The sequence below is a fragment of the Phalaenopsis equestris genome, unplaced genomic scaffold (assembly GCF_001263595.1).
Source record: "Phalaenopsis equestris unplaced genomic scaffold, ASM126359v1 Scaffold000123, whole genome shotgun sequence".
NCBI classification, from domain to species: domain Eukaryota; kingdom Viridiplantae; phylum Streptophyta; class Magnoliopsida; order Asparagales; family Orchidaceae; genus Phalaenopsis; species Phalaenopsis equestris.
Genome location: NW_018164565.1, coordinates 530,193 through 547,439, shown reverse-complemented (window position 1 = coordinate 547,439; position 17,247 = coordinate 530,193).

The window sequence follows — 17,247 nt, the reverse complement described above, 5'->3', positions numbered from 1 at the left end:
TTTATAAATAGTAAAGTTTAATTTTTTTCTATGCAGTTTAGGCAATTTAGTAATCGTGCTCCCTCTCTACATATTTTTTTGCCCAACACTTTAAAAAAAATTAGATATTTGGTGATTTTTTGTAGCCTTAAAAAGTGATTGGTTCTACCCCTATAACTAGTGTATATTACTATTAGGAATTAAAGTTTTTAGATGACTAATGATCAACTTTTAAATATTTTTTTGCTTGATGATGCCATTCATCTAATCATCTTTTAATAAATGTTTGAACCCTATATAAAAAGTTTAACGTTATATCACAGTTTATTTCGATGTTGTCTTCAAAAGAGCTTATAAGCCAAACATAAAGTAGCGCCCACCATAACACCTAGGAAGAAATATTTGTTTTCTCAATAAAAAAAAAGGCATTCTTCATAATAAAAAGGTTTGTTCTAGACCAAAAGAGCTTGATTGACAACATAATGAAATTATTTATCTTTTAGTTAGAAAATTCAAATGAAGCTTAAAAATTCATATTAGAATATAATTAGATATATATGAGTGCAAGTAATAAAGATATTTTTGAATGGTGTACTAAGAGCGTGCTATTTATCAAAGTATTTCAATTGCATCATCTAATATATTATTATTAAAGAAAAAAATAATACATGAATATCATGTCTACATCTTTATACTTCTTACTTATTATCTTCATCAACTCATTCTTAGCATCTTTTGATAAACTCATGAAAAAATATGAATGTGTGACATGAGAATGGATTATTAGTGTAGGCCTCAATGCCATGCCACAAGAGTAACAATTTTTTTATGGTTCTACAAAATGAATATTTTCTTAAGATGGACTAATTCAATCATAGCAATATTAAAAATATATCAAAATTAGTGAAGAAAACAATGAAGTACATTTCTTTTGGGACAAGTGTGCATATGTTAAAGTGTCTATAAAATAATTTTTAAAAATAAAAAAAAATGAATTAAAATAATGGGACTCAACCTCTCTTAAGAAGATTAGGACCACAAAAATAGGATGCCAAAACTCAACCTTCCATTACGTCAAAACAGTAATATTCTCGTAAGAAGAAAGTCACAATACATTAATTATATTATGTCTGCATCATCATAATCATTAAATATTTTCTAAGTTAGCTCATTGATCTTGTCGTCTTCATAACTCCCAGAACTTCCTAAGGCTTCAATGATCTAAAGCACTTGTGAAGATTTAGGAAATGCATATACTATAAAGTCATGGGAATGCACAAAATCACAAGTTCTGATTTTTAGGGACACTAAGCAAAGTGTAAGTGAGCCAAGCTGACTCGTAAGCTGGCTCGAACTCAGATTGATAATTTGCTCCTGAATTTGGCTCGATGAGTTAACAAATCAAGCTCAGGTTGAGCCCGACTCGTGTAAGTTAGCTCGAGTCTGTTCGTTTAAAAAGGTAGTAAAAGAATATACTCAAAATATATTAAATATCAAGACTTTATCTTTAAATTATTAAAAACGTTTAAAAATAACATTTTATATTTTGTATTGAGTGTTTTTTTTTATTATTAATTTCCTAATTGCTCGTTATTATTGTCATTTTATCATAACATTACTTTAATTAATATTATTTTCTTGTTTCTGTAATAAACAAGCTGGCGAACTCATAAGCTTAAGCTCGAGCTCGAACTCAATTAATTAATCATGCTCAAACTCAAGTCACCTGCTCTAAACTCAAGTCACCTGCTCAAGCCGAGGGTGACTCGAGCTAGACTCGACATGTGTACACCCTTGACACTAAGAATACTAATGACCCCCTCAATTCATATGTCTATAACAATAATGTCACATAATTTACTAGCCAAAAGCTACGCCAAAAAACATCCAATAAAATTAATTTGAAGATATAAATTCATAGTGTTTTAGGAAGAATATAACTCCAAGGGGAGAAGCTTAAGAAGACGAGGTGCTTAATTTTATTGAATGTAGAAGTGCACATAAGTAGAAGAGCATAAAGAATAACTATAATAAAGAGAAAAGACATACAAAAATCATATTAAAAAATAATTCAATTAATTTACAGTCTAAATGTGATTATTAGCAGCATAATTACCGATTTGTTACGAACGCACTAGCGGGCCAGAAACCCAGCCCACCAACAGTTTCAGGCTGCTTAAATTAAGCTTCATGGCGAGCCCATTTGTTGTTAACGAACCGTATATATATATATATAAAATAACATATAAACTTTTATTCTCGGATTCCTAAAACTCTGAACCACTGTAATTATTCAATTCCGTTTTACACGAATTTTCAAGTAGTCCTTTTCTGTAGCTCTCCATGTCGTCATTGTGTTTAAATCTAAACGAAATAAAAAAGTTCACAAGAGACTTAAAATAGGGAACTCCTACCATCAAAATTTTTTCAGATGTCATTGGAGCTCTTATATTTCTCAACATTACAGATCATGTCTGATGCGTGCCAGAAAATTCACGGTGGTAGAGTAACAGATTATCTTCTTAATATTATATGAGAATTTTGCACACACTCAAGATGAAAAAGAAAAAAGTTGTGACTACTCGAGAAGTTTTTACGTGCAAAAAATCACGGGGCTTGGCTCAGTTGCGAAAATTCATTGTTGATTGATAATTATAGAAATCTTCTATCCCACAGACGGGAAATGGTAACTATATTTTTCATATTACAAAGTTGAGTGACATCGTTTGGTTGATAGTAATTGATAACGGTTGGCTGAGGTTGACGACGATCGGCGATGATCTTCGGCGGTCAGCGATGATTGACTGTGATCGGCGGTGGTCGACGACGGAGGTCGGCGGTGTTCGACGACTATCGGAGGTGGTCGATGACTGAGGTCAGCGGTGATCGACCACGGAGGTCGGCGATATTCGACGACGATCGACAGTGATACTGAACTGCAGCTTCTCCTCAAGGTCTCAGGCTCTCTCTCTAGACTTTAGCCCCCTCCTTCCCCCCCCCCCCCCCCCCCCCCCTCCGTGGGGCTCTGTTTATAGTGTTCTGGGTGCAATTAATGCAGAAATATGAATCACTTTGATCGGACAATCCAGAGAGCTTCCCTCGATCATACGACGTTTACTGGACATTTGAGTGTTTTAATGATGTCAAAATTGAGTGATCTTGGGCTCGTTGGATTCTTTTTGTCGAGCCACTCAATTCGAGTATAAACTTGTCATATTCGACAACCATTTGATCTTCCAAATGTCTCTGAAAATCATCTAAGTATGGTTCAATAACTTGATTTGGGTTTGATTTGACTCGGATTGGGCTAGTTTTTATATCATTCGGTTGGTCTCATCAAGTCGGTCAGTTTGACTATAAGTTTGTTGAAATCGGAGCTCTGAATTACTTTTTATCAAGATTTAAATGTTTCTTACTTAAAATATTATCTCAAGATTTGTGTAATATTTTTAGATTCGTGCCGGATGATAAAAATTTGTTGGCGGCATATCAATGTCCAACTTATAAGTGATGTAGTATGTGGCAATGTTAGCAAAAGTTATTGATAAGCATAACATTCACCACAACCTAAGGCTCCATTACAGAACATTTGTACTTCATTTCATCTTTGCTGAACATCATTTTAAAATTGTGAAATTTACATACATTGATAGCACACAATTCTTACGTGATATTAAAGATGTCGAGTACTAAGTGTGTATATATGGAAGTTCTTAACTGAGATATGTATATACATAAGAATTGTGTGTTATGTTAGTAAATCCCCCTTTAAAATTATAATTCCCATTTGGTTGCAATATTTAAGAGAAATTATTTTTTGAGGAACTCCATTTTATGATCATTTTGAATCGTGATTTGCTTTCAGTTTCTCTGTTTGAGGCCCGCAGTTTAGTGTGAAAAAGTTTGTTTTTAACCTAGCAAGTATCGCATATTCTACAGTAAAATTGTGGTGAGCTCTACGAGGAGTCAGGCTTTGTTGAGAATCGCTCGCAAATGGAGTTTTAGCAATGTCAGGGTTGGAAGGGTGGGTTTGATTAATGGCTTTGTTGGGAATTTGTTGGGTACTTTTTTGGATTATAATTCTCCCAATGTTCTCTTATCGTTCAGGGGCGGAATCAGGTTATTGTTATGCAAAATAATGTGAAAAACAAAGTCAAACAACAAGCAAATAATCAAACACAACGTGATTTATGCGGCTTGTCGCAAATCTACCTACTTTCACGAGGAGGGGTTATTCCCTATTAACTTGTGGAAAGAGGAAAAAACTTCAGAAATAGGGTTACAATTCCATACACAAAAATTAGCACTAATTCATTCTATAAATAAGAGGGGGTTATTGCATATAAATTAGGAATATTTGTAATATAGAAAAGATCTTTTAATTAGATCACCTCTGTTTAGGTTACCTATATCAATGTTCCTAATATACAAATTTTCTAATGTATATTCGTTAAATTTAATAAATTTTCATAAAAATCTCCACTTCATTTTTCACTTTAAAATAAGTAGGAGATAACCATTTTTAAATGATGAGGCTGCGTTTTTTATAAACTGTTCCAAATGGGACCTACAGTGTTTAAAGCTCGAAGCTGATTAATAACAATTTCTTCATGACAAGTAATTTTCCCCATTATGCGCTTGAGGAAATCAACACAAACAAAAGCGGATTCTAGTTTTTTGGACAGATTACAATATAATGGTGCAAGAACTTCCATTAAATTCAAAGAGCACAATGTATCCATCACCTCGCATTGTCATACGTCAAAGTTCGCTTTACCATATCTTAACGTAATGTCTAACCACCTTATCAATAAACAACTTTTTCACCATCGTGGTGGATATTAAAGTATCTAACAATATATTATTATCCATGACTCAACCAGTTCTCGTAGCATGACTTGCTCTGATTTCCTTGCCTTGGTTTGCGACATTGTCGAAATCATAACCACTTGTTACCAAAATTGCACCAATTCGACTCTGATTCCAATTTGTTCTGCAATACAATACAAAGATAAAATCACATAACAAGCAAACACGATGTAATTTATTTGATTCTGCACAAATCTGCCTACGTTCATGTGGAGGGGTTATTCCCATATCAACATGTAAAATTCAAACATTCTACACTATTTCATTATTTAATAACGGGAAGATTTACATACATACCACTGAATTTCTATCCATTGACATATCAAACACCTACTTTTCATTATATATATATATATATATAGATAGATATTTCACCATCTTTCTTAGACATAAAATGGTATATTTGACATTTTAAAAAAATAAGAATATTTTTATGCTATGTGAAAGAATTGGATAGTATAAATGTAAAAAGTAAATTATAGGTGTGTTGCATGCCTAAAATTTCACAACCCTAAATTAATAATTTAGTGCATTATCATCCTTCATAAGTGTCTTGTTGTCTATTGGGGTGGCTACTATCATGCAATTGTTCATCTTATACTTCTTTAAAATATTTGTTGTATATTTCCTTTGTGAGATGAAGTTCCCCTTTCATTTCCAATTACTTCTATCCCAAGAAAATAATGCATCAGATTTACATCGGTCATCTCGAATTTCTTCATGTCTTCATTGAAATCTTTGATCATTTTCTCATTATTTTTCTGCATAGATAAAATCGTCTAAGTATAAGGAGACAATAAGAGTGTAGGTCATACCTTGAGTTTTGTTGAATAATATCGGCTCACTTTTGCTCCTCCTGAGGTCTTGTTATGTGAAATAATTGTTAATTCGACTATACCAAGCACTTGGAGCTTGCTTTAATCTATACAGTTTTCTTTAACTTAAGAACTTTGCATTTTTGACTTTGAACTATAAATCCAGGAGGTTGTTCCACATAGATCTCTTTTTCCAAGTAGTCATTTGGAAATATAGATTTTACATCTAGTTGATATATCTTCTACTTATTTTGTATTGTAAGTGCAACTGGAGCAAACTTCTCATTATATTCAACTCATTGTTATCAGTGTCCCTTAGCAACTAAAATAACTTTATGTATTTAAATTAATTTATCAGGATTAAGTTTTGTCTTGTATACCCATTTGACTCCAATTATCTCTTTTTGTTGTGGAGAACCTATTAGCTCACATGTCTTATTTTTCTCGATCATCTTTATTTCTTTTTTCATAGCTTTTCTTTATACTTATTGCTTTGAGGCTTCTTTGAAGCCCTATTGTGTAGGTACAATGCCCATCGATTTATGGTTGAAGCTGGAAAGCTTTCCGTGTGATGCTTAAGAATGTGAATCTGCATCTTGGTCTGACTCTTGTATAGGTGCATGTGTTATTGAACTTGGTTGATTATTCACTTCTTCAACTTGTCGATGTGTTATTGGCATCATATTCACTCTCCTTTCGTCATTTTTTGCCTTCTAGTTGTATGTAGTATCTTCATCAAATTTCACACCATGACTAATGACAAGATTCTTTGTTATTAAGTTATAGACTTGATATTCTTTAGATTATGTACTATAGCCTAAAAATTTCCCTTTTTTTGTCTTTTCGTCTAGTTCACACTTTTTTTTTTCTTGTAGAATGTGAGCATAATAAATGTAATCGAAGGATCTTCTTCACAAAATTTGTTGAAGTTATTGAAGGTATATTCTCTACCTCTAACACTACTTAATACCTTAAGTAATAGCTACTTAATTTTTTCACATAAGTATTACTTTTTTAAAAAGAATCTCAAATGTATGTGATTGTTCTTGGAAGAAATTGACCTACGTCATTCTTGTGTAGTTATCAATGAAATTGATAAAGCATTAGATTTGTTCTAGTAATGGAGTATGCATTGGTCCACAAATATTAGGTGAATAAGTTATAATGACACCTTAGCTCTCCATGTTTTGTCTGATGGAAATGGTTGTCCACGGTGTTTACCAAGCAAGCATCCTTCATAAACAACATTGATTTTCTTTATTGTAGGGAGGTCTCTTATCATGTCTTTTTGGTGCAGAATATTTAGCCAATGGAAGTTGAAGTACCCAACACTAGTGCAAAAGACAATCACTCATCTAGTCTTCATTGCTATATTATTTATGTATCTCCACTAAATAGGAAAACACATGTTCTCTTCCATCTAGATCTTTGTAATTTCAACAGAATTATCCTACTTATTATATATTGTGCAAGCATCTCTTGCAAAATTCAAAGTGCATCATTTCTTGATCATTTGACTCATGGTGAGTAGATTTTAATCGATGTTTGGAAATAAGAGTACATGATTGATATATCTCTTTTATTTTCTTTTGTTAATGGCTATGATGTCTCTTCTTATTGCCTCGACAAAATCATCATTTCCTATTTTGACTTTTGACTTAATTTTTTTAAGACTAAAAACATTTTTTTCATGTTTTGTCAAGTGATAACTACAGCAATTATCTAGATACCATGGATCATTCTTCTCTTCTAGTGCAACTTGACAAGCATAGAAGTGATTTTATCTTCAATTATCTCTTCTGAGAAATTGGATCATTGATTTTTTTTTAATTGACAAATATTTTCTACATGCTTAAATTTCTAACATTTTTGACATTATAATTTTCCTTTAAACAAACAATCATTCTCTAAACGATTTGTTCTTTTCCGAATACCGCATGAAGGATCTTAGTCGCTTATTCCTTGATTATTTTTAATTTTAAAATTTCCTTGTAAATTTCTCTCACCTTCTGATTTATGAGTTTACAAATTTGTTTTTGAATGAAGGATATTTTCTTTTGCATTCTCACGTCGCCTTTTAACTTTTTTCATATGCTTCGAGAGAGCTCATTAATTCTGTTAATTATAAAGTTTATAGATCTCTTGATTTTTCAGTTGCATAAATTATTTATCACATTTTTTTGTACAAGAAATTAATATTTTTTCTACTATTTTCTTTTCATAAATGTTTTTTTATAAGTTCTTATTTGATTAATTATTCCATTTATCTTATAATTGTATTCTTTTGCAATCTCTTTATCATTCATTTTAAGATTCTCAAAACTTGTTCAAGATTTTATAATTTGATGGAACATATCTTTTTAGTTCCTCGAAACTTCTCCAATAACGTGACCCACACTTGTCTTGCGGTTGTTGTACCCATGATTCGAAAAAAGATGTCTTATATCATTGTTTGTTGTAAAAGAATAATGCTTGAGAGTTTTTTTTTTGTTGATTAGCTTAAGTGTCTTCTTTTGATTTGTTGAAAGAGTTTAATTATATTCAGAAGCATTGAATCATTCTTCAACAATTTTCCACAAAATTTGGTAGCGAAAATAGGTCTCCATTTTGATGGGCAAAACATCATAATTTTCTCAATTTAAAATTGGAATCAAGACAGATAAGCGGTTGAAGTCAATCATTGTAGATATACTGAAATTAAACAACGCCCAACGAATCATCGAACAAAGCTCTGATACTAATTGTTGGAAATTTTTTAAGAGAAGAGGAAGATTTGGATTACTAAGCTTTGTTGCGTAGTTTTCAGCTTACATGACAAGAGTATGGTCGTACTTGTTTATAGACATGAAAAACAAATTTAAAAATTTCTAAACCCTTATAATATTTACTAGAAAAATATTCTCTGGATTCTTCCTATTTGAATATTTTAAGGCATTCTAATTTAATGCAAATATCCTGAAATTTTCTACTCAAGACTATAGAGAATATTCTAGAAGTTTTATCAGTTGAATTCCTCTCATCGAGATGTTCGATTTAAAAATAAGTACGTCAAATTTGGAGTCCATATAACCTTTCAAATAAATTAAATAAGACCATTTATTGTATTATTGAGCTCGTATTGTCGAGAATTTCAGTTTGACTATAAATTTGTTGAAATCGGGGCTCTTCATGATTTTAATTTAATTTAGAACGTCTTTGGATCAAAAAAATATCTCGAGATGTGTGTCCAATGCTAACATTTTGTGATGACACTTCAAGGTGTTACATCAGTAAATACATAGTAATTGAGTGCAATGTTTGCAAATGCCCCGTAATAAAATAACATTCAGTCAACCAATGTCTTATGTCAATTACATTGTTCCAATGCCCTGCTTTGGCTCAAAGAACAAATGAAAAAGAAAGTTCCTTCAATGAAAGTCACCTCAATAATAGAGAAAAATATGATTTTCTAAAAGTTCATTTGGGATTATTTTCTTTTTTTTTTTACTTTTTTTTTATTTTAATTGATTTATATTAAAAAAATTAAAAATTGATAGATTTTTTTAAAATACCAAGCAAATCACCGACACACAGTCAATTTGTGGGTTCGTAACAACCCTCGTTGACAGAATATTTATAAAAAATACTTCAAATACCTAAAAATTATTATAATTATTTTTAAAATTGTTTGATTTATTTGATATATATATATAGTTATATAGTTAGAGCAGCTTCTTTGAAGTTATAAGTCTCCTCAAGTCACGGGTTCGAATCTCTCTCTTGCCAGTTTGCCTATAGTAAAGGTGGTCAATATATATATATAGCAGACATGTTTTGGATAAATAATTCAAATATGGCAGAGGCCATGTTAATTTTTCGATGTCGTTGATTTGAGGCAATCAGGCAGTCGTCTATAGGGCTGTCAAAAAAGCTCGTTCTTCGCGAACAGTTCGTGTTAGGCTCGTCAAGAAGTTCATATTTGATTCGTTCGATAAGCAAATGGGACAAACACGAATAATTTTTTTGTTCAGTTTATAAACGAACCAAACACGAACAGTCATTTGTTTGATCGTGTTCGAATCGTTATAGTTCAAAATATAAAATAATTTAAAATAATTATAAATAAAAAATTTATCATATTTTAAAAAATTAAATCCTATAAATTATAATCTGATCTTCAGGTTCGCCTCTTAGCTTATATTAAAATATATAATTTCGTATTTATCTTCAGGTTCGTCTCTTTGCTTAAAATTTCTTATATTTCTTTTAAATTTATTTAGTTTCTTCGAGTGAAGCTAGCTTTTGAAAGTAAAATCTCGCATATTGTCTTTATATCTGAATTTTTTATGGATTAGATATGATATTATGGTTTATTATGAGTTGTGTTTCGGCTATTTTACATATGTATTGTGATTCATACAAGTTTAAGCATTAATTTCATATAGTTTAAGTTTTTGAAAGATTTCGAACAATTTGAACAATACAAACAAATTTGTAAGATTTCAAACAATTCAAATAATTCGAATAATTTAAACAATTCGAACATTTCAAACATATTTCAGACAAATCAAATCCAACACGAACAGTAACTTCACGAACAATTTCAAAACCAAGTCTTTTCAAACACACATAATTTCAAATGAACTGAACACGAACACGAGCTTTGTTCGTTTGTGCTCCGTTCGTTTACACCCCTAGTTGCCTACCTTTTTGTCGCTATGTTATTATTATGGAGTATTTACTTTCATATCATTCAATTTTAATATATTTACAAAACAAGCACCAAAATTTATTTTTTATATTTATACCACTTAATCACATCAAAAATATTATTTTAATTTTTAAAAAGTGAAATAGGCATTTTCATGAATAGGAAAAGTGACATGTATTGTAGTTTAGGTTTTAGATATGTAAATTCATTAAAAATGTTTGGTATATATGTAAATCTTCCTATTATTATTCACTATTTAGTAACCATAACTATGTTTGATTTTTCAGAAAAATTAATTTCTAAATGAGTTCATATTAACCGTCAGTTATTAATGTCCAAATTTTGTTTCTAATAAAATTATCTTTGTGATTGATAACTACCGAGGCTTCGTCTGAAATTGCGTCTGTTTTTTATTGTACCGCACTCAACACCATTGTCGGAGAAGGAGACATTTGGCGACCGAATGTTTTGGGAACGTCTCCAGACGCGAAAGCGTAAAAACATGAAAATATTGTCGTTTCGGGACGGATTGGAGGAGCCCCATTGCAGAATGTGACTTTTTAAGGAGCCTCGTCGAGCGACAAAGCTCCTTCAAATGAGGCCTAAGGGTGTGTTTGGGGCAGTAAAGCAACAAACGTGAAGCTGCTTCTTAAGAACACAACTTCACAGCAGTTGTCAAAAAGCTACTGTTGGAATAACAGTTAGATTTTTTAGATAATTTGTTGTGTTGCAACTATTTCTGTTGAAAAATATAGTTATGTCCTTATAGATATAAATTAGCCGAATGATTGTATTTTTGAAAATAATTGTAGTAAAATAACAAATAATCTATGGATACAAAACACATTAGAAGTCCAAATTTATTCTATACATTAACAAGAAGTCATTATTTTGTTCATAATATCACAATAAAGATAAATTGTAAGGTTATAATGAGGTTCGCCTTCACGTCTAAGGCAATCAAGTATTTGAATTTATTTTTGGTACGTAACATCTCTCCCGGCATGTTCATCATCTGGAGCAAACTCTTTTATATCATTAGTCAATCGAAAAAATTTACAATATTCTCGTATCATACTTCTAGAACAACAATAAAATCTACTCTCATAGTTATTTTCTCTTCTTGACGTGTATTCAAAACAATGGGCACTACAATAACAATCAGGGCACCTGAAATATTTGATGACCTTAAACTCATTTTTACTGAGATTATAATATATTACACTTTTAATTAACAAATTAGACTATATATGCAATATAATGATAAAAAAGAGTTACTTTTCATAATCCGAAAAAAATAGATATAAGGAAAATATGCATATCTAAATTTATAACCTTAAAAAAAATAAATATTAAAACATTAAAGAAAAAATAGATATCAATAAATCTGAAATAGTAAACATCAACATGAAGAAGCTACAAAATATTAATAGATATACTCGATGAATTCACTAAAGCATATGTAATATTTCCTCTCAACAAGTTCATCTTCTGAACACCCTCTTCTAGCTGGTGTGTTGAAGCATTCGCACAAAAAGTCTTCCTCATGCAATGATTATCACGTCTGATGTTTGACTGATTTTACAGGTATGCATGTTGGATTTTCATCGTAAGTCCCTGAAATAAATATCATCTCAAATAAATCTATGCAAATAAAATTATGTAGGATTGTCGTTGTAACAACTACCTTTATTTGTTTTTTGAAGGAATGTATCTACATATCTCAGAGTATGACCATCTTCTTCTTTCATAAGAAGAATGCTCTCTTGATATCAATAAATATGAAATAATAAACATCAACATGAAGACACTACAAAATACTAATAGATATACTCGATGAATTTACTAAAGCATATGTAATATTTTCTCTGAACAATATCACCATTTGAATGCCCTCTTCTAGGGGGTGTGTTGAAGTCATTCGCACAAAAAAGTCTTCCTCATGCAATGATTGTCACGTCTGATGTTTGACTGCTTCTACAGGTATGCATGTTGGATTCTCATTGTAAGACCCGGAAATAAATATCATCTCAAATAAAAGTATGCATATAAAATTATGTTGAATTGTAATTGCAACAACTATCTTTATCTATTTTTTGAAGAATGTTTCTACATATCTCGGAGTATGACTATCTTCTTCTTTCATGCAGCGAGGCTCTCTCGATAACACTCTGTAATGAAGAGTGTGTTTTATTAAAAAATTCATTCTCTCATCTAATCACTTAGTTATTGCACTCAAAGTCAAGAAGATGATATCTCGTATCGATGAAGGGCTTTAAGAAACTTTGTTGCATGGGATATCTGGAATCATTGGGGTAATATTTTCATGAATAATAACATTTTTTGTACATCTCTTTAAATGTAACACTTCATATACGGTTATGAATATATTGACTTGGTGGAGACTTTGAAAATTGTATCCACATCGTCGAGTGGTGAATTTTGACATGTGACATCGTGCACAATCATTTTCCATCCAATCATTTAGAATATAGAACAGATATTGAAGTCACAAATTGCTAATATATTATGTGATGTAGATCCACATTTTCCTATATATGTAATCTTGTTATTGTTGTCAATGCATGCATTAACATGTGTGTTGTCAATTACTCATATACAATAATATCTAAAATATTCATCGGAATTTTTTTTGTAAACCATGCATGCAAATTAAATAGATAAATCAATACATTGCAGAACAACATGTATCTCATATTACTTAAATTTCTCTTGTTATATGCTCAAAATCAGATCTAACATTGTAACAATGTTGCTTGCATTCTAATCAAATAGCTAACATCAATATCAAAATATTGTTAATTGTCTCTTTTGAGGGTTGAAATCTCTCGGAAGCAACATGAATGAACTCGTTATGTGATATAATATATAAAATGATGACTATGACTTCGTTGAGTTTGAACTGGGATGATACAAACAATCCATAATTACTTGGCATTTCATCCAACAAACCAAAAAAAAATCCCAACATCTCATACATACTATAAACTCTGTTTGAATAACTTTGGAGAATGTCACTAATCCACTTATCACCCACAAATAACGATGACACGCACGGTGTCTTGCACAAATTTGTTTAATAGTACTTATTGATAAAATATACTATGGTAGTCAAAATTGTTGCTCGTTCTATTATATTTATAACTTTTCGCTTTATTTGATGAATTCATCTAGCTAATTACACATGTCATAATACATAAAAAAATAACTAGATATGCTATAAGTGAACAAGTACATAATTAAAGTGTTACAATTAGTGCAAAACATACTTACTTGAATATATATAAAAAAAAACATAGGATATTGTTCGGCATAAAAGTTTAAATTATTACACAACAACAAAAAACATAAATAATAAAACATAACATCACTGAACTGATTATTTAAAAAATATTGGAGGTAAGGAATCTTCCTTTCCTTGAAACATTGTCATGAAATCCCCCGCTATGTTCCATCGCTAAAAGTTTTATAATGAATAAATATAAGGGCATATCGTCAAATATCTCGAAAGTGGAGTCTGATAGATTCACGACTTTTGCATAGTGGAGTATCCTTAAATCGCCTTACAAGCATTGAATGTCATACTGTTGCAGGTCGTAATGAGCTGTGAAATCTGCTCAAATAAATGTTTGATGTCAACCTTCATTTTCTTTTTACGCTTTTGTGTGGAGAGTGCAAAGTAGTTGGAATGACTTGATTCTGTTGTTCTCTCTCATGTGGAGCTTCCTCTTGGACTTCATTTGAATAAGCATATTTATGTTCATCCAAATTATGAGAAAAGTCTGTGTTATTGCCCGAACATTGAAGCTCGTAGCCACAACACCGAAAACATATAATAAAGTCTCTCCTCCAACTCAAGGTTTGTACTAGAAATCCTAATTTTTTTGGCATTGGGCAAGACCACAATTGATAAAATAGCAGTTCAATAAATACGAGAATATAAATAATTCATATAACATTTATACTTAGTTTTTTTCTCAATACCACTCCTCCAATGCGTCTATTATTTTCTTAACATGGTCACAACCTAATCCAATTGCCCATCTCTTTAACTCTTTCAATAATTTATATTTTTTTTGGTTTATTTCATTTGTTCCTCAAGTAAGTTTTATCATGCAATCTTCCTGTTTTTTTCATATAGGTTTTTTGTTTGTTTTATCAACCTTGTTTATTGAAGTATGTGAGTGGCATATTTACAATTTTGATATCTTTCAAACATATATCATAGAATACAATCTTCATCTATGTCTCTCCGATGACAGATATACCACATTATTTTTTATTTCCAATCTCATGTATCATGAAGATAAAAAGATAAAGGAAATCATATAATTTAGCTTACATTTTAAAATTTTAATTATTAAAATTAAAACAAAATTTAATAAAGACAACATATCAAGTTAGGGCTCAATGAAATCAAGTTATCAAAGATTGTGTTATCAAGGATCTCCAACTATATCATAAATGCTTTAAAATCAGGTAGTATATATGATTAACAGTGTGATTTGTGCTTTAAGACAGGGCGGTATCTATGATTAATAATGTGATGCGTGCTCAAAGACTAGGTGATATATATAATTAACAGTGTAATATGTGCTTTAAAACCAGATAGTATATGCGGTTAATAATATCATGTATGCATTAAGACCATGTGGTATCCATGGTTAATAGTGTGATGTGTGCTCTAATACTATGTAGTATCTATGGTTAATTGTGTCATATGTGCATTACGACCATGTAGTATTCGTGGTTAGTAATGTTGGATGTGTTTTCATACCAATTAGTATGTGTGGTTAACATTGTCATGAAAGCTTTGAGATCAGATAATATATGTAATTAACCGTGTCATTTGTGTTTTAAGACTCGATAGTATCTATGGTTAACAGTGTCATGTGTGTTAAGAACAGGTAGTGTCTTTGGTTAACTGTGTGATGTGTGCTAAGATTGGGTAATATTTGTGGTTAACAATATGATGTATGCTTTAAAATCAGGTGGTATATATGTTTAATAGCATAATGTGTGTTTCAAGACCATGTAGTATATGTGGTTAACAGCGTGATGTATGCATTAAGAGCAAGTAGTATCTGTGGTTAACAGTGTGATGCGTTCTTTAAGACTACGTAGTATATATGGTTAATAGTGTGATATGTGTTTTATGACGAGATAATATATATGACAAACAAGTAAGGTTTTGTTTTTAGTTTATTATTTTGAAAATAAGGGGCATGACAGATCTTGAATATTTAATTATTTAAATAATTGAACACGACAGTAAATGACTCAGTTGGCTTGAATCGGTTGGTCTTGGTTTGGCGAGATCTATTCACCTAATTGTGTTGAATTTGGGTTATTAGTCGACCTTTGATAGTTTTTTAGTCAGCAAGTCTTGATTTGATAGAACTGGTTTTGTCAGTTGGCTATTGATCTCTAGGTAAAGAACTATTGGTAGAGTAAGACTAAGTTATCCAACATAGGGTGAATCATTGTAATCTAATAGGTAGCCTATTCCCTGTCAAGGTGACCATTTGGGATGCTCTACTGAGTGTGTTATGGCAAGTTCTTAGTCTCTATTGAAGAATATCGAGGGCGCCTATGAGAGGTTGGTGATTATAAACTCTTCGCTTGAACTGGGTTGTGGCGAGAACATGTCGATGCCTTTGTTTGATTTGATTGCCCTTTGTCTTGGTTCAAATAACCTGCATTCGATCAGCCTCTAGCCCCGATTCAGGGGGGTTGCACCAAGTCAGATAGGTCATTTGGTATTCTACTAGTGAACCCTAAGTCTTATGCTAGTGGATCCTTAGTCTTCCGCTACCAAACCTTTGGTCTTCCACCTGTGGGACTTGGTCTTCCACCTATGAGCCCTCTTTAGTTGTGCTCCTTTGTTTATTTGTCAGTTGATCTACTCGAGATTCATGCAAACACATTTTTTTAATTGACAATATATGGGCTTCGGTTTGTCTTCTTCCATCTGTGGACACCTGATCTTCCGCATATGAGCCCTCCTTAGTTGTGCTCCTTTATCCTTTTGTTCGATGGATCTCCTCGAGATTTGTGTAAACTTGTTTCTAATTGACAATATATATATATATAATAATAATAATAATAATAATAATAATAAATGGTGAAATTTAGTTTAAATAACTTATTCATCAACTAGGATTTCTAATTAACTAAAATCTAAAAATTAGAAATGTAGTCAAATTAAATTTAGTTTAACGAAATTTAAATTTAAATTAAATATTTTATATTTTTAACTAAAAAATAGTTAAATTCACTCTAAAAACTAAAAAATATATACACTTTTAGATACACTAGGAAAAAAATTAAAGTTAAAAAGGGGCATTTATATACATACCACTCAATTCCTATGTATTTACATATCTAACAACTACACTTTGCTTTTTTATATTTTTACTACGGAATAATTTCGTATTAAATAAAAATACCATTTTTTTAACTTTTTGAAAAGTGAAATACAACTTTTCTCATTGGAAAATTGGTATGTACAAAATTCAAGTTTAGGAGATATGTAAACACATAGGTTTTGAGTAGGGGTGTAAACGAGCCCAACACGAGCAAGTCATAATATATATATTGATGAGTAATATTTCGAGCCAAACGAGTCGAACACGAACGAACACATCTTTTTTTGCTAGTTTTGAGTCTTATGTGTGCAAATCTTTCAAAAAATAAAAAACAAAAAATAAAAAATTAAAAACAAAAAAATAAGAACTTAGTCCCACGTTAGAGCATTCAGTTTGAAATTGCCCTCTGAAGTAACCGACTCATCCCCTTATTACTGTTCTAAAAGCACCTGCCTCTACAAGAAGACAAAATATTACCTCGGGAGTACTGATGCATCCGAACTCC